This window comes from Dromaius novaehollandiae, chromosome Z (genome assembly GCF_036370855.1).
Source record: "Dromaius novaehollandiae isolate bDroNov1 chromosome Z, bDroNov1.hap1, whole genome shotgun sequence".
NCBI classification, from domain to species: Eukaryota; Metazoa; Chordata; class Aves; order Casuariiformes; family Dromaiidae; genus Dromaius; species Dromaius novaehollandiae.
In genome coordinates, this window is record NC_088132.1 from 35754410 (window position 1) to 35777407 (window position 22998).

A 22998-nucleotide genomic window follows, 5' to 3' on the forward strand; every position below is an offset into this window, starting at 1 on the left:
CTTCTGTCTCTGCATCCATTCTACAGGCATCTCCAGCTAGATCACCGTGATAAATGGACATAAAGTTGCCATTTTGCCACAAAATTCTCCCCATGGTCTCATTTCCATATTCTTGTGAAGGGAAGATAAGCAGTGTGCAAAGTTTCTCCTGTCATTTCCCAGCATGCAGACAGGCTGTACAGAACTCTACTTCTTCACAACCTCACCATACTGCCTAGGACAAGTGGCAATGCTATCACAGGAAAAACTCATTCATATTAGATATACAAAACACACAAAGTTTAATAAGCACATTACAACCATCAGCACCAAAACACTATCCATAGAATAAAGACGAAAGGCTTTCTTCGATGCACAGTGTAATAGATAACGTTTATTTCTAACTTACTAGTTTTAAAACATAGTTTGGTAATCTAAGGCTTTTTCAATCTTTGTAAAATGTCCCTATATTTAAGAATTATTCTCTTAGTAAAGCATGTAGCAAAGCAAACTCAAACAGCTCTTCAAATTGTGTAAATAACACAGGAAAAGGTGAACATGTTCTTCTTATTCAAACACACTAACTTTCTTTAAATGCTTTCATTGCTGAAGAAACAATTCATAAGTGCCAGCAACTTCTGTCTTCAATTAACCGCATTTCCTGACTTAGCACAGTATACACAGTGTAGTTTTTCCTAGAAGTTCTCTCCATCTACCTGTGCACTCTATTTTGCTGTAGAGAATCAGAAGTGGCGCAGGGGGTGGGATGGGAAGATAGTATTATCTCTTCTAACTGGCTTTCAGTTGCTGGCATAAAATTCAATCCAATCCTTCCTGGGCTTTTTTTTTTTTTTTTACTGGTAGGATTTTGCCCTAAGGAAGCATGCATGTAAGTAATTCCATACCTTATTGCGTAGGAATAGCATTTAGGTTGTTATGCAGAGACCACTGAGTTAAAAGCATGCTTTCAGGTACTGGCCCCAAAATTTAGGATCTGTAAAAACAATTTTTCCATGGCTTTTTAAACTCTCATAAACCAGATTGGAAGTAGAGGAGTTTAACTTACACATTACCCTGAATCTTTAAGAAAATCATTCTTTATAGGAATCCCCTCCCAAAATGTTTAACATGATGTAAGTTAGTTTTATCAAAACAAACTGATGTTGCACGTGCAGAGGAATTTCTTCATTTCTATTAGGTATGAGTGAAACAGAGGAATAGTGAAGCATGCAAAACATGGATGGGTTTGCATATTATGCCACATTTCAACGGGTGTGATTATTCACCTAATCTCACTCGGCTGAGAAAGAATCTCTCAGGCTCAAAGTGGAGAGTGAAGTGTGAATTGCTCACAGAAAGGACACAAATCCAAAAGGAACTCAATTTATTGAAAAGAAAATGAAGTAAAGGAGCCCAATGAATAAAAAAAAAAAAAAAGCCTATAGAAGCCAGGTCTGCCCAGAAGGAGTCTGTGGTTGTTCCCCCTCAAACTTCCATTTCCCCATTAATTCACTGCCAGCCAAACCCTAAGATGTTTGGCATTTCCTCCAGATTCCTAATTTCGTGTTTCCTAGCCAGAAATAAAAGATTTCCTTTCTTAGACCTAAGTCTCCCTCTATAAATACATTATTAGAAGTTACTTCTGTATTTGGTACAAGTGCTGCTTAAATTGCCGATATTCTACTTCTAAACAAATCACCATCTTCTTAAGAAGTAAGCCTCTAGCTCCCCAGTAAAATGGACTACCTCCACAGTAAAAGTTTTAATAATGCTGTGAAAGTGCAATAAGTTATTTTTAACACAGGTTTATCTGAGATATATGGCAATATATTGTCATATTTCAGGTGTTAGCCTTACTGAATGCATATATTTAAAATAGATTTTAGCATTCGTGCCTTTATTATTTGGAGACATTTGAAATATCTTCATCTCTCAAGATATTTTTTACAGGGAAATCCTTCAACAAAAATATGTAACTTGCATCATTTTTCAAAATTTCCCCCTTTCTCAAATTCTGACAAGCTGTCGAGAAAATCTTTTATCTAGCAAATTGGTCCTCACCCTATTCTGCCAGGCTGCCTGATCATCTGCACCACTGATGAAATTGGTGACTGGCAATATTAAAAACATAACAACATCTGTATCAAGTACAGATGAGCAGCTAGACTGGGGCAGAACACCCAAAGGTCCATCATGTATGGTATCCTCTCCTTGACCATGCGTAAGAGCAGATACCTAGCAAGAATATAAGAACAGAGCGAGCATGTAGTTCATACTCTCCCAGCCTCCAGCAGAATGCAGCTCAGCAATCAGTACCAGTAGTTTTACAGTATGCATAGGCTTGGCTGGAGTAGAAATAAACAGAACAATTTCTTATTCTTGTATTTGCTCATTTTCAAGATTACAAGTAAAAAAGCACTACTAAAGTTTTATTTGCCATGCAGGCAAGATTCAAATATGGATTCAAAGTATGAAAAGGGCTGACTAGATACAAAGGTAAAACTAATTCATTTTTTTTTTTTAAACCCAAGGCGAATGAGATCAAGAATAAGTCAACATCAATAAAAATTTTGATAAGAAAGAAAGTATAAAAGGATCTATTAAGAGCCTAAGTATCAGATGGTGGACAAGGGGTTATTTAAGGGACAGTAATTATAGACGGTCCACTTTCTCTTGACATTTATTTATAAAACAATCTTTTCTCTCCACTTTATAATGACTAACACATCCATACAAATGAATATGTTCATATTCATATGACCACTTCATTATAACCGCTCAAAGGCCACATTGGCCAATTCCAGTGCTGTTCTTCAGCGATAGGTGAAACTGGAACTCCAAAAAGCCAATAAATCTGTAGTTTGGGGAATGATTCAATGTTGTCAGATATTTACTAGTGATGTCGCTGTCGATAAACATTGCCAGCCTCCTAAGCAACTCTCGAGCACTGTGACAAATCTAACACACCTTGGAAACAAGATAACTGAAGCAACATACTATATGGTCACACATAACTTACTAATGGTCACTATATATGAGGATACGAAATGCCTATTGACTTTTACTCAATTTTTCAGACATTCAACAGGAGCTCAAAAATGGCTGCTTGGACACAGTTATGCTTTCCCCATTAAACTGAAGAATCACTTGTATCTTGCAGTCTGAAGGCCCTTTGCACACCTCAGTTCTTCCCTCCCCACTCCACGATTGCCTTCCCTCATCAACCTACCCCACACATCCCCCCTCAAAATAAAGCCTCCACCCCTACCATCTCCTACGCTCCCCCAATGGCTCTACTTTGATCCCTGCCTCCACGGCCAAAGCGTGCCTCTTCCCTTATGCACAACTGGACTGTCCACATATCTTGCAAATGATGTGAAGCACAAGAAACCACTTCTCTACGCAAGACTCTGCCATGCGGCTCATCAGTGGTATCCTGCCTCTGCACAAGGCAGAATTTCCTAACGCTCCGGCCACCACTGTATGACAACAGATACTCAAGGTACATTCCAGCCCATCGAAATTACCCCTAATTTTATCAGAAATTCAATGAGGTGATGTTACTAGTGAAAACATACAATTCAGAAGGCACTTGCATTAGCTTCTTTTTGCATCTTAAGACTATTTACTATTGGTAACATTTCATATTTATGAAACCCAGCGGGAAACACATGAATTATTGCTCAATTTGCATCAACTCGGAACAGCTGTACACTCTGAAGATTACCAGGGAACATTCAGTAATACCGTTTTAAGACATATCAGATTATATATGGTGAATTGCAACAAGATACAGGCAGAAAGAATTTCCCAAGTCTCTTTCTCCTTCCATGAAAATGCTTTGGGAATCTATTAATCATACTTTAACTTTTGCCTATTCTTTCTGAATTATGCTTATAAATTAAAGTTCCAACTCAAATCAGCTGCATTAAAAACCCACGTTTATTTTATTATACTTGCAGTTAAGCTATAACTTAAAACAGAAAAAAATTCCAGGATAGCAAATACTGCAGTACTGCCAAAATAAAATTCCAACAGCAACATTAACTTTTGCTCACACTGGCTTTTTACGATTTTTAACTCTGCAACATGAATGCTACATTAACTTTTTTTCCCCCTGTACTTAAGATAAAATAGCTTTTCAAGTAAAAGGAAAATGCATCATGTCTTTTGTGGATGATGAGAAAGCTCTTCCTGACAGACCTATAAAGGAAAACTTTTTATCTGGCTGTACAGTGTGATACATTTCAATCACCTACTGAAGAGATGCAACGAAACGGCAGACTTGCTAAGTGTCCTCACCAGGAGCATATTGCTTCATATGAATGCACCAAACTCACTGTCTTCAAGTTTCCTATGGTATTTTCAGGTTCCAAATTTTAGGTTGCAGGTTGCAACTTATTAAGGACTGAATAACTGTCTTGTTGAAAGGCTTTGGTTCTTCCAATGGTATTTTGCCAAAATACAGCTGCAATAAGAAAAGACATTTGAGTTTGAACTTGGAGGCTGGTAACAGGCTATTCTCTGTGAGAATCCCACAGCTTTGCAATAACCTGCTCACACAGCTCATCCAGGACAGTGATAATCTGCAGAATGAGAAGTTTACACTTCTCTTCCCCAGACATTTTAAAACCTGAGGTTATAAGACTGACCTTTAAAGATAGAAGGTAAACCTTTAAACTGCAGAGTGCACTTTTAAGCAGTTCAGAAACGAAAGAGACACCAAATTCTACAGGGACTTACTTACTCATCGGCCATTTACAGAGTATAAATATCCTAAGTTGTCCGGATAGCTTTTCATATTTGTGACATATTTTAAATTCGCACAAAAGGCATCTGCAGAAGTGTTTCTGTTCCGTTTAATGCATTCTTTGTAACGGACTTGGCATTTTTATCTAGCTTCCAATAAAATCTTCAATGTAATTAGCAGCATTAGGCTACAAAGTTTATAGCTCATAGAGTACTCAGACCTACAAGACAAAAGCTCAACAAGACAAAAGCTCAAAAGCTAGTATATTTGTAGGGCACTTTGGGAAATGCCCATGTCACATGTGGGAAAATTAATCCTGAAGCTGTAAGGAATCTGCACAGCTTCAATACAATGCCTTCAAGGGTACAGGGTGCATTCTGCACAACTATCATAATGTGGTTTGTGTATGTCTGTTAAAGAAACACTAAATACGGATACTATAAAATTAACCTGTTCAAACCATGATTTTCCCAGCATTTCATAAAAGCTCAATGTTTATGGTATTAAAATTAACATTGCTAAACCTTCCACTGAACTACTAAGCTTTAAAATGTTTTAATTTCAACTTTTAAGAAAGGAAGGAAAAACCTGTAAAGGCACATATAACCACCTGAATCTATGTGCAAAACCTATCTGCATCACTACTAGGCTATGGTCTTCCTGCCCATCTTTCACCCACCTGTTTTACACTCCACATTGTCACTTTTATCCTCACTCTCACAATAACTGGGTTTACCATCAAGGTTCTCATTACTTCCGATTTCTGCGGTCTCAGGGAGTTCCCTAAATCCCGACCCATGGCCGCCTCCCAGCCCTGCCCGGCCATCGCGGGCCGCGTCCGACCCTGGTTACCTCGCCGGGCCCGATCCCATCTCCCTCCCCACAGACCTGCTGGCAGCGGGGCTGCCCCACTCCTGGCTGGGGCGGTGGGAGGGAGCCACCGGTGCGGCACCGCCCCGGCGCCCCTCTCCAGGAGCGGCCGGCCCCACGGCACCGGGCATTGCCAGCTCTCTCCTCGAGCTTAAAGCCCGCAGTGGCCTCACACCGTGAGGTCTGGCACACCAAACCGGCACGCTCCTCCAGGTGCCTCCTCAGCACCCCCGGAGGTGCAGGTAGCTGCACACCTACTGCTACCCCGAGGGCCAACAGCAAATTTCAGAGTGGAGCAGCAGAGTAAAACCTCCTAACGTTGCGAGCACCACGCAGAACAGCACTGCAAGAAGAAAAAACAATAAAAGGAGATATTGCCGCCAGCTGCCTCCGACGCGCCCAGCCCGTGACGGGGCAGGCCTCAAGTGCTGGCTCCCTGACCACGGGAAACCAGACGGTCCCTCAGATACAGCGTGCCACTGCTCTCGCCCAGGATCTGCTTGACTGAGCCGTGGCTTAACCAAAGAAATATCTACGCAGGGCCTGCAAAAAAGGCGCTAACAAGCAGTAGGTGGACTTGTGGCAACAAGAGAAAGCCCAGGTAGGAAAAAACCACTTGCTATGAAATGAACCATTTCCATTTTCTCCAGTGCTGAGTGGATCACCTGGTATTAATACAGGCCATTTTGTCCAAGTTTCGTATAATAAAAATGGCTGTTTTTCTGAACAAAATGCAACACCTCGAAAGAGGTGCCAGCAGAGGGAACGATCTGTCGATGCCTTTAGTGAGTTACCTAGAACAGTGAATTCTGAGATTTTTGTATTACCTTCTCAAAGCTATAAAAAGTCATTTGATCTTTCTATGCTAGGAGAGCAAGCAGATTGAATTATATATCACTCATTACATTGCAGGTTTGCTAACTAGTTTCACTTGTATATTTAAAACAGATTCAATTAAACTCAACTTGCTAAATCAAACCCAATTTTCTCTATATAAATCAGAGATCCAGTTGAATTCTACCCTCATTGTAGTCTTCATTCCCTACTGCTTGCATTTCATTATTCTTAGTATACTATTTTAATTCTTACTGTATGAGCTCTATAGTATTGAAAAAACAAGTAAAAGATGAGAAACAGTCTACTACAGAGAATACAAATTGCCACCATTTTTTAAAGTGTGTTAAATTCGCAGATCAAGTCCAGACCCCTATATGTTCAAGACTTTGTAAAACCCAGGCATACACCATTATTACTTTGCAATACAGACACTTTATAAGCCTGGATTTCTTTTTAACATTTTTCCTTACTCTCACTGTTAATTAAAGCAGTTTTAATGCAACTGCTGCTTTACTTCCACTACTCCTGTTGGAAATTTGTTTCAGATTTTTTCTGCTCCAGTAGTTGGAAACTCCTTCAATTTTCAACCTGAATATATTTATGGCCATTATTGTATACCAATCTGACCCTGGATCTACATATTCTTCCTCCTTGACCAGCTTTGTAGGTGCCTTAATAGTCACTCTCTCCAATGTTTTTATAAAAAGCAAACCATACTGTATCTCAGTTCTGTTATATGAAGCTAAACAAGCCAACTTTTGATGGTTTCTTGATAAAACATGCTTTAATATCATAATTATCCTTGCAGTCACAACTGAATTCCTCTTGAATATCAGCAAACAGAACTACAAGCCATTATTTCAGCTATCATGTCACCACAGCTTTGTGAAATGAGAATAAAATTTCTCTATCTCCACTGAAAGTACTTTACCAGACCTCTTTCACACCCACATCATGCCTGATGGCTCATAATCATCCTGTGATCAACACACACAAAACCTTTCTCCTCCTCTATCACTGTGAGCTCTGTCATCAGTCTCTATGGCAAATTCTTTCTGCAGACAAGGCTCCTTGCATCTGTATTAATGAATTTAATCTTTTTCCACCCTTCCAGTTCTCAGGAATATCCATGATGTTTTCTACAAAACTGATGTTTTGTATAATCAGCAAATTACGCTAACAAACTTCATAACTATATTGAGAGTTAACAAGTTAACATCACAAATGAAAATATAGAGAATGGTTACTTATGGTATCACTTGTCTGAACCTTCCCTTTCTTCCACTTTTGCATCATTTTACATATTTTGCTGAAATTCAGATAGACTAGAACTATCCTGTTCCGTTCATCTTAAAAAAAAAAAAAAAAACAAAAAACCAAAAACCCCACATACCTAACGAAGATAGGCTAGCTTTGTGCGATCTACATTGAGAAAACTCAGATTGGAGTCCATTTAATTTTCCTTTTACTTCTGTGTCATTTTTTCCTTTAGAAATCTCTGCTAAAGTCTTCCAAACATGATGAAAGCACCTACTGCATTATCTTCTTGAGTCTGCTGAAGAATGAAATGCTAATACTGACTGTGAAATCAAAAAAAGTGAGAGTTAATGTTAAAACTCTATTATGTCATTTTAAAATGCCAGCACCAAAAAGTACCTGAATTTTACTCTTTTGAGGGGAGAGGATGGAGGGAGGGGGAAAATGAAACTTCCTGTAGAGCAAGGATAGGAATTATGAAGTGATGGAGGAAAACATATGAAAGCAAAACAAGCAATCAAGTCACACAAGCACAAAAAGAAACATGATGAAGGAACAGGCAAGCTAATGTTTTATCCAAAGGGTGAGCACACTTCCCTATGAGTAATTCTGAGTATTCAGCAAAAAATGTATGGAATAAATAACACTGTCATTTCCAGTACATCTGAATGCCAATGAAAGGTGGAATATATGTCTATTATTCAGCCTAAAGGAATTCTGCCTTTTACAGTACACCACTCTCTTTTATCAGCTTTAAATTACCTGCAAATTACAGGGAGTATTTACTCTTCCATTTATTTATGTCCCTGGACAATAATTAAAATTGGGAATTGAATTTCTCCACTTAATGGAAGAGATAATACATGGCCACTTTTTGATATAACAGAAAATACTTTAATACTGTTCCAAAGGACTGGACTGCCATCCCTCTTACTGTCTGCCCTAATCCTCACTCTGTGCCGGGAGACTGATGAACCCAGGAACGGAGCAAATGTACTGTGCATACGCATGACTACTAGAGAGAAGGGATATTAGTGTCCAGTATCCTGCTGAGCATCAATGCAGTCCCTGATCTGAGTTCTTCCATATGTTCCTCAAACATTCAAGCTACTTCAAGTAGGCAGCAGGATTTCCTTACTAGAGCTTCCAGGAAATAAAGTCTGCAGGCACTCAGCTTTAACATCTCCAACAGTTATGATGCTTGAGAAGTTAAACAGCAAAACCCTAACCCAACTTTCAGGAACAGTCCCAAAAGAAGTATGAATGTAGTAAGTCACACTAGAAGCCATCTATACCATCTATTCATCTGTGTTGTGCTCCTGAGCCTCCCAGCTCTAAAATCATTACCACTAAAGCACAGTCAACTTCCCAGCTGTTGCTTCTGGTTTCTTCTCCTGTTCACATGAAGTATCCAAGCTAGGTCCTTCACGACTAGGACTTGCGAGAAGTTTTCCAACAAAAGAGTTTTTTCCCTTGGAAAACATTGAACCATCAAAACCAGTATGTTCCGTTTCACCTAAAACACTGCCTTCTGTCTATATTCATACAAATCAGTCATGCTGAAACACAGGCCAAATTTTGCCGGCATCCTGTCTCTCACCCCACCAGCCTCCTTTCCCGAGAGTGCGACATTCTGAAGAACGACCACCCCAAGTCAAACCAAAGGTACACCTTGCTTTGAAAGGCAGCCAACTTCACATGGTGTATACAGTCTATAAGAAGTGGGAAAGCACAGAACCACAGGCAAACACATAAGAAGATCATTAGAGATAACATGATCTGCACCATTTGTCATTAGCATTTGATTTTTCTTCCAGTACAAAGGTACCTTTTTTCCCCTCAGTTTTCCAGGTCAAAGTAGTTTTGTCCATTAGTCTTTGATACTACTTCCTTCTCTTGTACTGTAAGGCATACAAAGTCTTCTTACTAGCTAGATCTGGTGATGAAAATTAAGTTTCTCCTAAGAAATGTGCCAGCAGGTTCATTACAACATCATACATACACTTTAATAGATTTTTCTAAAAAAAAAAAAAAAAAAAAAAAAAAAAAAAAAAAAAAAAACACTTTAAGAGTACATTTACTGAAATTAAACATGTTCTTCTTTTCACAGATTTATTGCTTCAACAGCCCACTGTAAATGGACTTCACTGTACACTCTTTTTTTGGCAGCTATTACCCAGAAGTATAGTTTAATTGCAGTTTGCTTTAATCAAATCAGTTGTGTCAAAACACTGGAAGAGCCGCAATGCATTAAAATCCAGAACTCATCCCAAACCCTTTTAAGTCTTGCACTGAGAAGACACAGCACAATTTAAACATACATAAAAATTTCAAAATCACTAATGCACTATAACTCAAATTTCAAAATATCAAATGTTAAAAGGAGGTAACAAAGACAGTGGCATTGAGCAAAACCTTATAGTTCTTAAGATGACTTTCCCTGAAACAACTATAGAAAATTTTATAAACAATTGCTACCCTACACAGACTGTCCCATGTAAAAGACGTGTACACTGGTCTTTCTCTCCTTAGAGACAAGTCTAAACCTGCTCCAGTCTGAGATAACTGAACTATCTTTAACAACAATTCATTGAAAGCTACTAACAAAAGGTGATTCTAAGTGCCATTTTCAAATGCTTCAAACAGAAAAATAATAAATATGCATTGCAAGCCCCTCAGGCTAAATGTGCCACTAAATGTGCTAAATAGCCTATTTTTCTAAAAACTAGACAGCAACCTGACCAACTGTGTCTAACTGCAGATAACATACTCTTGTATCACACAAAGAGAGCTTCTTTTACCTAAGGATTTGCACTGCAGATACTTGCGACCCTCAGACTAGCAAACAAAAATTGTGTTGAAGAGAAACATCCAGCCAGAACGTCACCTATTAGCTAAATAAAAGCATGAGGAATAGCCAACAGTGGTCCTGATGGCTTTACTCAAGCCACAGAAGCTTAAGATGATGGAAGAAGGAATTCCAGGGGAATATTGACCATTCACGTGACTCACATAGTGCCATTCAATCTAACTCTAAAACGTAGCTACCAAAATTAAAAAAAAAAAAAAAAAAAAAAAAAAAAAAAAAAAAGAAAGAGGGGGACTGTTAGCTGGGGGCTGGCTGGCTGGGGAGCTGCTGCCTGGCAGTTCTGTGGGGCCAGAGAGACTGAGCAGGGAATACAACAGGCGGTACACAAGTAAAGAAACAAAAGCCTACTGAAAAATCCACGAAATCTTACTGAATTGTAAAATATATTCAGAAAGAAAGTTTACTCAAATACATTTTTCCAAGGTATTAAAAAAAAAAAAAGAAAAAACCAACTCTGCTGCAATTTTGCATAAATAACAGAATGCTGCTTTATACATACTTAAAAGATCTAACAGCTCTGTCAGTACCTCCTCAGTTTAGGCTGAGTGATTCTTACAACTCTGCTCTGGTGGAATTTGTTTTCTGTGGTAATAGCAGCTGATTTATGCCACTGCCTGCATCAGCCTTACCTCCTCTCACAGAGGTGACACGTTCTTGGCAATGGTGCTGTACTAAGTTGATACTGTCCTGAGCTCTAAATCTGAGTCCAATTCTATTATTTACTTTTTGTCTGCCATTGTTTTCAGTTCTGAATCCTAATCTTGTTCTATCACAGACTTGCAATATAAATTTGGCCAAGAGATTTATGCTCACATATTCTTAGCTAGTATCCAATTTTTAGGAGTGTGTATGTACCTCAAGTTGAATACTAATGATCTGAGACATTCAAACTAGAGCTTCTATTTTAAAATTTTGACCTAAATCTCAATTTAAAACTTAGTTTTCAATTGCAACATCTACAAAGCAACAATTGCAGTTACAGGCCTATACACCTGCAAAATATTTGACAGAAACATACCTACTCTAAATACTTTGTATTTTTTTCCTGTTATATTACAAAGCTACAATTACTGTGTAAGTAAACATACTGTTATTAAATTGCAGCTACCCAGACTCAGAATGCACTAAATGTGTTTCCGCTCAGCTACATACCCATTAATCTATCAAGTGTTTACGTCTAGCTCCTTTATAGAAAAAGAACAAAGGAGAAAACAAAAATAGAGAGAGAAAAAGACTACGGAGTATAGGGACAATCCGGACTTTGAGTCTGAAATAATTTCACACAAGGAATTCCATTTCCTTTCACACAAACACAGTTTCATGTTCACACAAGAAAACTTTTCCATAGATATATCATTAAAACTATAAATTCAAAATTAATAATACCTAAAGATTTATATCTAGAAACTGCAAACCAAGAAATGCAGACTTACCACAGGCATACCTTCTTATTTCTTTTCCTTATGCACCACTCTGGAAGCTCCCAGAGTACAGAAAACCTATTACCCTTAGAACAAGTGACTTTATTTATTTTATATGATTTTAAAATTTAATTAGCATTTCTAATCCAGTTTTTGCCAGCCCTTGTTGAAACAGGAGGTCAAATTTTACATTAGAAATGTGACATTAAATTTGAAAACCTATTTTCGACACACACTGGGTTAAAGAAACACTAAAAAAAGGTGATGCTTAAACTAACTCAAATTCATAAAGCATACTGTATGCATTTTCTTTGAATAACTGATCAATATCACCAAGAATATATACAGATGGCTATTGACAAACCAAGCTTCATCAGTGACATCAGCTGTGCAAAATGTCCATAAACACACACAAAGCACACTCCACAATTCATAAAGAAAACAAGTATCGTATTTTCAAACCCAGATGCCTAACACAATACAGATTTTATGGCAATCAGGATTATATCACAAACCAAAACATCACCTATTCTGCCAGCCTCCCATGTAATAACTTACTGGTCTGTGTCTTATCACTTCTCCCTTTGCTCCACAGCTCTTACCCTTTATGGGATCGTTGAACTGACTAATACAGTCAGACTCTGAAATTACTCTTATCTTGTAATAAGCTTTGCTTCTATTTCAGAGGAAACAAAAGGAAGGGCTAGAACGCCATAAAGATTGTCTATTTATTTCAATGACATAAGCTGAATTTATAGAGTGGATTTCTTTTCCTCACAAGCCTGGCCTAACATGAAGTATTTAGTTACACAGCTCATCCACCTGAGCAGCTATATTATTTTTAAAAGAATAACTACACAAAAAATGTTCTCTGCCTCTCTCAAATCCTTGCTTTTATGCCAATTACAATCAAGCCCTGATATTATGGTAAGAGTACAACCACATTATAGTCAAGATCAGAAGAGGCTTTCCCAATTTCAGAATGTTAGAAGGGAAGACAAATGAGATTATGGTATGGAAAAGTCATTTTATGAATGCAATCTATCAAACTACTGCGGTAACCCTCAAAACCCAACATCTGTTCTGGTCAATATATGCTTAATAAAGCAAGATACAGTATACCACCCTCTCTGCCTGAACTCTAAACAGATCCAGATCTGATTTCATAACAATTTACATCAATAGTACTGCTGTGAAACTATATATAAAGTTATGTTGTATATCAAGACTCTGCTCTTACAGTGCGTAGAGAAATACACTCCCTACATCTTTGCATTACAAAATTAATTGACGAAAAAAATAACAGAGCTGGAACCACAGTAGAGAAGACAATCCAGAAAGCAACACCTGTGCAAAAGTCATGAATTGGCCACCCAGTTTATTCCTATGTAGATATTTCACTTACATTAAAAAAACAATACATTTAGGCAGAAGACAATTTATTTAAATTAGAATTTACTACTTTAAGAGAATACAGAGGCTTTAAGTATTGTCAAATCTAAATACTTAAATACAATCAGGACATTTTAAGAAAAGAAAGAGAGGTTCTTTAATGATCTTCTGGCATTTTGGCCTTCAGGTTTCATATTTTTAAGTTTTTTTAAGCAGTCTTTATACAAGCTAGAGAATTACTTTTTCATTTTTATGAGTTCCCATTTTCATGCAGCCCTACAATTCAAAAAGCTGCAAGACACAGTAATAGCGTGGCGACTCAGAGGTCCACTCCTGAAGAACCAAATAGAAGGAACACAGTGATCAGCAGTGATCGTGGTACATGCAGTGAACCGTGCCCATGGTTTATGCAGTACTTGCATCACAGCATAATTGACAATACTGCTCAGCTGCAATATCCCACAGCTCTGAACTCTAACCAGCACACCAGGATATGTTTCAAAAACCTGCCTGTGACTCATCAATAAAGATGCTGCTTGTCTATTTCCTGAAACATTCTGGAAAGCCTTCTTTTATTTTGCTTCAAAAATTACGTTGGAACAACGTGCTCAACCAACCACAGATGACTAATACAGAGCTCTAAAATAAAACACAAGCAAACTGAAAACCAAAATGTAATCTATACTTCAACAACCAGAATACAGCCCTTTATTTGCAAAAATTCAAAGAGAAACAGACATAAAAATCCAGTTTTTAAAGTCACCTAAATTGCAAGTTTTGTCTGCTGTCAAAACCAAGCGACGCGTGATGCTGAAAACCATATAATTTTGCTCATCAAGTATGTGCTATATAACATTAAATGCAACACTGCCACTGATTTACCACTTTTTTTATTAGTTTGCACAGCCCCAACGGCATCCTCTTCTCTAGAATAAATACAACAGCTTCCCTAAAGTAAGCCAGGATTTTTTAAACTTCATTCCATAGAAGTTAAGTTGAAAATTCTTTACAATGAATTGGCCTGGTGAAATTCCAGGTCGTTTACTATATGGCATTTCAGTAACTTAATATTGAATAAGAAAGAATACAGCCCCTTTGCATAGCTAAACATGACCAGTCCTAGAAAGAACATTACCTATGGAAAACTATCACCTTCGGAAAAAATCCTTGCAACTAAAGACTCAGTGCTTGTAAAGATGTGTTTCTTCAAAGTATTTTACTGTAATAGGAGTAACTTCAGTGCTTCTTGTGGTAAGGCTAATAACCACACGTCTGGAGTACAAATCAAACTGCTGTACCTTTGCTAATGAAACAGCATTAACCGCATTTCTTTAGTGTATGCCTGATTTAATCCCATCGGGCACCACAGTGGTATTTTGAGCAGGCAGAAATGTAATAGCATACAAAGGTTGAGCACAAAACATTCAACATTGAGTCCTGTGAAGGAGATTTAGATGGGAGATATAAGCAGCTGCGTATCGAACCGTACATTAGCTACAACACATAGCTCAGTGCCAAAAAGAGCAACGCAGGGCATCCACGTTTAAACCGATTCCTTGGTGTAAAACACTCCAATAGTGCATACCAATGAGCTGCCATTGTTCAAACCCACACGCTTTTATTGCGGCCACAGAGGGACACGGCAAAACTCCAAAACCTGCCCATGATTGCCCATAGTGAAATTTAATCTCTGCTAATCCTTACTGAAATATCTATCCACCACTCCATTATTTTGGTTTACTTCTGAGAGAGGGGCTGAACCACGTCCAAAGACTACTTAATTCAAGACAACACTATCTACGAAACATGGTTTTGTTCAAATCCGCAACTTGCCACAACTACTAACCGTGGAAAACAGTAAATCAAGGAAGAAAAACAAATTTCATTTATGGGCACAGAACTATAACTCAACAAATCAATGTACTGAACCTACAAAATAAAATTATGCCTAGGCTTTTTATATTTTGAACTAGAGTTACATGAATCCAGAACCAGAAGTTTTAGAGAAATAAGTAAGACTCTCACAATTCAGTATGGTTTCAGACACACATTACTTACTGAAGGTAAAAATATACAAAAGTAATACACTAGTATGACTCTACTCCCAACCTAAGTCCGCACCTAAAATTTTCTCTGAACTTCGTGTAGTTGGTTGCTTTAAATTTCTGAGTCTAAACTCTCCTTCCCTTTGTTGGGAAAAAAGTAAGGAAATTTACCTTTTATTACGCTTATAAACTACATTTTTGGTACCATCGTGAAGGAGGTAATGCTGTTTAAGGATTTTTCAAGAACCATATTTATTTTAGTTAAGAGAAGAAAAGATGCTGTAAAAAGACCCTCTAGTCTTTTTTTTTTTTTTTTAAGCCAGAACGCTCATCTGATTTTCACATGTATACGGTTTCCCTAATTTTACATGAAAATGAGAAATGATGAGCAGACTGGAGTTTTGCTACCTCAAGAGACCAACCTATACCAAGTAGCATCAGTCTAACTGGTCACTTTGCTTCGGTTTCATACACGCAAATCTGTTTCAGAAGACTTATCAGATGGTACAATGTAGTATGAGAAGCAAGGATCAAAGGGACACACCAGCGTTCAAGAACACTTTGTTATTACGCTTGTTTAAATATCTTACCATAAGATGAAACAAATGATCAGATGGAAAGAGGGAAACATGCTAGAGCTGTGAGTCAGAACCAGAAAAGCAATGTTATATGCACAACCGTATCCACTTTAATCTATAACCCCTCTTCCACCTTTAATTCCCTCACTCCCCTCAAACACCACTTAATAAACATTTGGGGTAAGGTCCATTTATGTCACAGAGTGACAAAACAGATTGGGAATCTGTGCGTAAAATCACTAAGCAACTTTACGTCCCTGACTTACAGCAGGCCTGTAAGTTCTCAGAAGATTTTAAAAACAGCCTAAGTAAGGTTAGAAGAGTTTCTTGCACAGCTTAAAGCAGAAGCAAAAGATCCACGCAGATTCCTGCATAGGGAGTATTTTTAAGGAGCAAAATTAAATGAGATTACATTAAACAACAGGGCCTGAGAGAAAGAGCATTTGTACAAGCCTCACTTTATTTTCTTGGCACATGCAAAGTGCGAGAACTCTTCCTTCGCCCACAGCAGGATCTCCAAATAAGAGGCATACAGCTTGCCTCGGCCCTCCCCATCTTCAAAAGAAAAACAAAGCACTTCATGCCAAGAGCCGTGAACCAGAGCTACACCTGGTCATCAGGTTAATCAGGGCTCGCTCTGACTAAAAGAGCGCCAAGGAGATTCGGCAGATCTGTAGCACAGTTTAACCTTTATATAAAAGACGGCACTTCCCCCAGGTAGCATCCCCACAAGCCCCCAGGATATAACAGGATATTTACTTTGTACCGAATTATTAAAAGTTGTCCCCTGCTGAATTAACAACATCACATGCAGAAGTACCTGTTTTTTCCTTAATGCACAGCTATTTAAACAAGCTTGACCTGACTTGACCCAGTTAAACTTGTGACATCTAATGAGAACTTAAGGTAGCATAGTTGAGATCATAAAACAAGAATATGCAATTGTTGGAGGATAATCACATAGAAACTAAATCACTTCACAAGTCAGTTTTGGGCACATTTCTACATTTTTGGATGTAAAACTCATTCAGAAAATAATTCTGACTGAAGTGCTGGTAGACCCAAGAAAAACATTCACAGCACAGGCATCCAAAAAATTTTACTTCGATTCACTTACATGCAGATACATGTATTATTAAATGTATCAACTAAAGTTAAGATACTGATTTATAATCCTCAAGACAAGGTTCCACAAGTAACACTAGAAATACTCTTTCATGTTTTTCTTCCGAATAGTACTTCTTTGTTTACCTATGCCATCAGTAGAAGCAGTAGAAATAACCAAAAAGACCAGATTGTCTAGGCAATGACAGGTTAACAACAAAAGGTTAACTGAACTGTTAATGCAACACAGATGTACCCCGATTTTAAATCTAATATAGGTATTTTGTGCTATTAGTTTATAAAAGTTTGACCAACTACTGTCTAGATATGCAATATAACACATACATACATGTGCTCAGCATATTTCACGCCATTTCTGTTACATTGCAGCTTCTGCTTAACCAAAAGCAAACAATCAACGCTCACACCACGTTCTTAAGTCAGCAGTAAGAGACTTGAATAAACCAAGAAAAGGCACACATCCTGCAGATGAAAAGCTTCTCCAAATATCCCATCCTCCCCAGTAATCCAAGTGGCTTTGACTCAACCCTTTCTGCCCAAGTAGCTGTCTCATTCCCCTAGCAAAGATGCATGTTCATCACCCTCACACCACCTCTACATGGCCATCCTCTTTCCCAGACTCCCTCTCCAACATCTTCAGCTACTGCAACCCCCACAAGGACCCTCTCACTCGAGAAGCCAGTTTCCTCCTTTCTTCCCAGGTTCCCTGTTTCTTATGGTATTACAGCTCAGAAATCATGGATGTTCCTATTTCCCCCCCACACACACACAATCTATCATTAACTACCAAACACAGTCTTCATTCTTGCAGGTCCAAAGAAAAAAAAAGTACTCTTAAATAAAGATACAGGGGTTACATCTCATAGAACATTTGTTAAAAATAAAATTCCTGACTTGCTTGCTACAGACCATATTATCTGCACATATAATGAGATGCAGACTAAAGTCAGTAAAGCAAGACTAGGAGAAAGTAGCTCCTAAATATGCTAATCGAACTTCACTAACCTGAACAGCTACACCTGGGCAGGCTCAGCACTCTGTCTTTTCTTTTTAAACCAATTACCTTCAAATCATGTGGGTCAAAACTTTACTAATTGAATTAATGGACTTACCTACTTTTTCTGATTTAACATCTCACTTCTATACCTTGCAAAAGAACACTCCTCATTTTATATTTATTAACTGAGGGAGTTTCTTTTTTAATAACGCTACTCCGGAGATAGCATATTTCTAATTATGCTCTCTTAGCTTGAAAATTCATTAGAAAGGACATATTTGTTCTGAAACGAAGCACTTTAGGAGAACAGCAGGCTATTATAAGCAGGACTGGAATCACAAATCAAACCTGTGTCAGAATGGAGTGATTACATGATTATAGGAGAGCTCTTAAAGGAGAAAGGAATCAGTACCACATGGGCTGAGGCATCTTGGCCCACCACTTCACATACCATGCCACAGCGCTTAATATTGAAGGAAACAGAGATCAAATATAGTTCAAATATAGGCTTGGCCTAAATCAAAACTGATTTTCTAAACTTTGCTGCTTTACATTAACAATGCTGTTCCTGTGTTTAAAAAGATTTAGCCTTACTGTCAATTAACAAGAGTTTTGAGATAGACAAAACAAAACACAAATGCAGCCAAACACTGTGTACATACCAGGGAGGAAAACAGAAGCAAAAAGGTTTTAGTCCTCTATCTTTACACAGATTTTTGGTGTTTTATGGTTGTTAACAACATTAATCAAACATGTAAAGTGATTACTAGTCCTCATTTTATCAAAAAATGGAAGTGAACTACACTTGTACATACATGCTGGTTATTCCAGCTGGTCATATTCACTATCTTCATTTTAATTTTCTCTGGCTTCTCTACTGTGTTTTCAGTTGTGCTTAACTAGATGTCTGAGGTAAGATTATAATTAAGAGATTTTAATATAACAGAGAGGTCAGCGAACATAAAAAAGCCTGCGCTGGAGGAAGATGGGTCTGTGTCTCAGCATGCCAAAGCAAACTCACATAAACAACTTATTTAACTATGAAGTTGGAGACAAGACTTCCTAGAAGCCTGACCACTTCTCTTTCCCATGCTTCCCATGTAATCTGCAACCAATAACTCCACAAGGAACAAATCTGATTCGATTTCAACTGGCATGGTCAAAGTATGGGTTTTCTTCCAGGAGCGCCTCCACACTTCATTGGTTCTTCTATTTTATGCAGAGGTGGGAAGCCCCAATTTTGGTCCAACATTTCATTTTCCCAGGGGTGCTTCTGGTTTTCTGCAAGGAAACCCACTTTCATAACAGATCAAGGCTGCTTTCTGCTCAGGACTGACATTTCCATTCATGTCCTGCCTAGTTCATCTATTTCTGCTGCTGACAAATTTGATATTGCCTGTTTAAAGATGTTTAAAACAAAAATAAAGAGATAAGTTAAAGTCAACAAAGCAAAGCCCTGTGAACCTGTGACCTCTCTGTAAGGGATCTTCACTGAGTACCGTCATCCACGTCTTTATTTCTGCCCCTCCCCGTAATGTCTTATGTCTTTACCAGCTTACATTGCAACAGTAGGCAGACTGCAAATAAGAGTTTAGCCTTTTAAACAGGTAACTGAACAAGCCTCCAAAGAATCCTGTGATTTTCCCACATCCCTCTCTCTTGAACTAGCCCTACTTTTAAGAAGAGGGAATCAAAACAAATTTTTGTTCTTTGTCATCTCTCTTTGTTTACAGATCCCAAGGAGATGGACTTCTAGAAGAAGGTAAAGTGTACTTCATTTCACCCTGCCAAACTTAAGGACAATCTCACTTAATGTTATAATCCCTCTTCTGCAACGTGAAACTTTTGCCCATATGTATCAAATGGACATGAATATTGCTATCCATTTTCTTCTTTCCCCTTCTCTCAAAAATTGTTGGCGATCTCTATGCTCTAGTGCTTATCCTTAGCACAAAAGAAGCTGCAATTGCATCCAATTTCTTTTGGAAAAGCATCTGGCTTGGAGGTTTAGTGTGCAACTCAATACTGATGTAACCGCAACATCACCAAAGTGGGGAAGGAGGGGTACTATTTTCTCTTGACAAGAGGATAGGCTTGGTATTTAACCCATTTGAAGCTTGTCTAACAGAACGATGTTACCCACAATGTGTAATGGGGTAGTCACTCCCCAGCTTGATGCAAAAATTCACCTACTAAAAAGTCTCAGTCCCTTACACCAGGAGCACACAACCTACAACCTCACAGCTGGCTGTAGCAATTCCTGAAACCCAAGAGCTGCTCCTGGATAAACTGTTCTGGCACTGGTGATCTGCTCTAAGAGCTCCCCACGTGCCCAAACACGCAGGGATTTACCTTGCATGTACACAGCACGGCAAACATCAAGTTTACTACCCATCCCCAAGCCAAACAATCTACATGTTCCCCACAGGTCTGATCCTACAACAAGCAAGGAGTCACAGCTGCTGAGTATTGCACCGCCACTGAAAGAAGCTGCACGGCCCAAAGGGAAAAGCTCAGTGCAGCTGTCTGAAACTACCAGGAGACTGGGCACCACTGCCAGATACCACTGCTGATGCAGGAAGGGCTAAGCAGTAACTAAGAACTATACTGACTAGGAACCTATGAAAATGCTGAAACACCATGGCTAACATCCTTCTCTGGCAGAGCTACCAGAACAGAGATTCAGCCTGCAAAATGGCTGAATCGCATCCTCAGAAGTGACTGCAAACAGAATTTTAGACATGTGGAAATACATTTTTTTTTAGTTTTATTACTACTATTTTATTGCAATTTCATTCTGCTTGTTCTGAGACAATCTGCAAAGTCCAACTACCATCGCTGGGTAGGCACCAAACAGTAAATCCCAGCCTTGTAGAATCTGTATTACGTGCCCAAAATTTAAAAGCCTCATGTGACTATCTTAGAAAATCCAAAGTATTTTAGATGTGTCACGTGCCATTCCCACACTACTAGCTAATATCACTAATCTTCAAAACACAGTTTGTGACAAAAGTAAAAATTTTGATACATAGTCCTGTAAAGGTATCTTAATTATTTTTTTAACTTACTAAAGTAGCATGCATGCATTCCATAAGCTAAAGAAGGTACATAATTTTTTTCACATCCCAATTGATTTCAGTTTTATAGTGCTATATTATTCAAAGTAGGGTTGTTGCCATCAAAAGTAATTGTTAAAATGTTAACACCCACTCAAAGAGATTTGGCACTTCTCTTCACAACACAGAACTACCATCATTCATTCTTTTGCTGATGCTGGCAGCATTGCTTTGGATAATACCCTTGAAGTATATGTAAAGCAACCAGAATACATCTGTGACCACTTGTCTATAACCTACCGATCAGGTTTTGAAATACCTGGTTGTGAAAGGCAACAAGGGCTAAAAAAGGACTGAGAAAAGCACCCTCTGTTTCTTGAGAAAGGGCTGTTACTTGGATTGGGTGGAAGATGTGTTATGGCTTGCTCCTGCTCCAGTTGCTGGGGAAATGCATGTGAATTTTTCATTGTAAACAGTATTTGGCCTGTAATCTGCAAAAGGGATTTAGAGAACCACAAAAAATGCTTTGTGCCTTTTGCATTCTTAAGATCCAGTGAACATACAGAACCACACAGACTAATTTTAAAGTTTCTCTCCAGTAAATTTACCCAATCAGCAATGCTGTCTGTTTTGATAGATCTCTGTGCATGTTCTGTTGACCACTGCAGTGAACAGCACAGCTGCATGGACAATTGGCTGCATTCTCCTACCCACCTCAATGGGTATGTTTGCTCTCGTTGGCATCTCCTAACAGACTAAACATACCCCATTGCTTTGGGTATAAAAAGACATTTAAATTCTTTCTCCACCTAACTGTTCCTTATTTATTGCAGACAGCTTCAGTTAAAAAAATAAAAAATAAACTTTAGGAAAACCCCTGCCCAAAAGCACTTAGCTCTAGAGTACTACCTAAGCAATTTGGGCCTGAGAAAAATGGACATTAAATGCTTCTCTTCCAAAAGTGAAAGGCGCAGGAGATAAAGCACGCATATGCCCTGCTTACAGATGTCTTCTGGGAAATGTAGTGAGACTGCTTAGACTTCCCTTCTAGCTGCAGTGTGGATTGTTGGTAAAGAACTGGTAGCCACGTTTTTTAGTTCTAAGTTCACAAAAAGTTTCTGCTACAACATGTTGTAAAAGAATTACCAGTTGCACCTTGATTTATATCACCAATTACAAATAAAACTGTTCAAGAATGTTTGATGTGCCTTTTTTTTTCTTATTTGAAAGATTATGGCAAAAAACAAGCAAGCAGTAGAAACAACCATTTAAATAATTAATGGTCTGGCTCTGCAATTCATCACTTTCAAAAGAGCAGTCTCACTGGCATCAACAGGACTGACTGCTTGCATCCTGGTATTTGGCTAGCGATGAACAACTAGGCAGTCAGCATACAGATGGAGCATTCTTGGAAACTTCTCCTTATTAATCTTCCTTTAACACAAGCGTAGAATCCTAAACTGTACTTGGAGCAAATTCTGTTGAACTGCAAAAGGATCTGAAAACCCACAAGTGTTTCACAAAAGAGCTGGAACAGGCTCTCGTCATTGAGCGTGTGAGCTCTGAGATTACACCAAGGTCATGGCAATGGAGTTTTTAGACAGCCCATGTGTATCTCAGGCCTTTAGTTTAATTAGAAATTATCCTTTGAGTTATGCTTTCTTCATTTGTCAAGACAGGTTGCCAAATGACACCAACACTGACAGCCAGAATTTGATCAGGAAGTATCAGGAAGTAGAACTCTCATTTTTCATTTGTATATTCACATGAGTAATGTGATATATTATTATCTCTATTATTATCACCCCTCTACTCCTCTACT

At 38.3% G+C, this 22998-nt stretch overlaps 1 protein-coding gene across 3 annotated transcripts in view; it reads right to left on the reverse strand.

The window, feature by feature from the left end:
• The window catches only part of LOC135325121 (A disintegrin and metalloproteinase with thrombospondin motifs 19), a 149396-nt gene that overhangs the window by 121450 nt on the left and 4948 nt on the right, over window positions 1-22998 (reverse strand). Inside the window, exon 1 of one of the 3 annotated variants that reach the window (XM_064502703.1) lies at window positions 7830-7944. The exons of the other annotated variants lie outside the window; for them this stretch is intronic. The gene's annotated coding sequence lies outside the window, so the exon portion shown is untranslated. Of the gene's footprint in view, window positions 1-7829; window positions 7945-22998 lie in introns of those variants that run through there. 3 annotated transcript variants of the gene reach the window in all.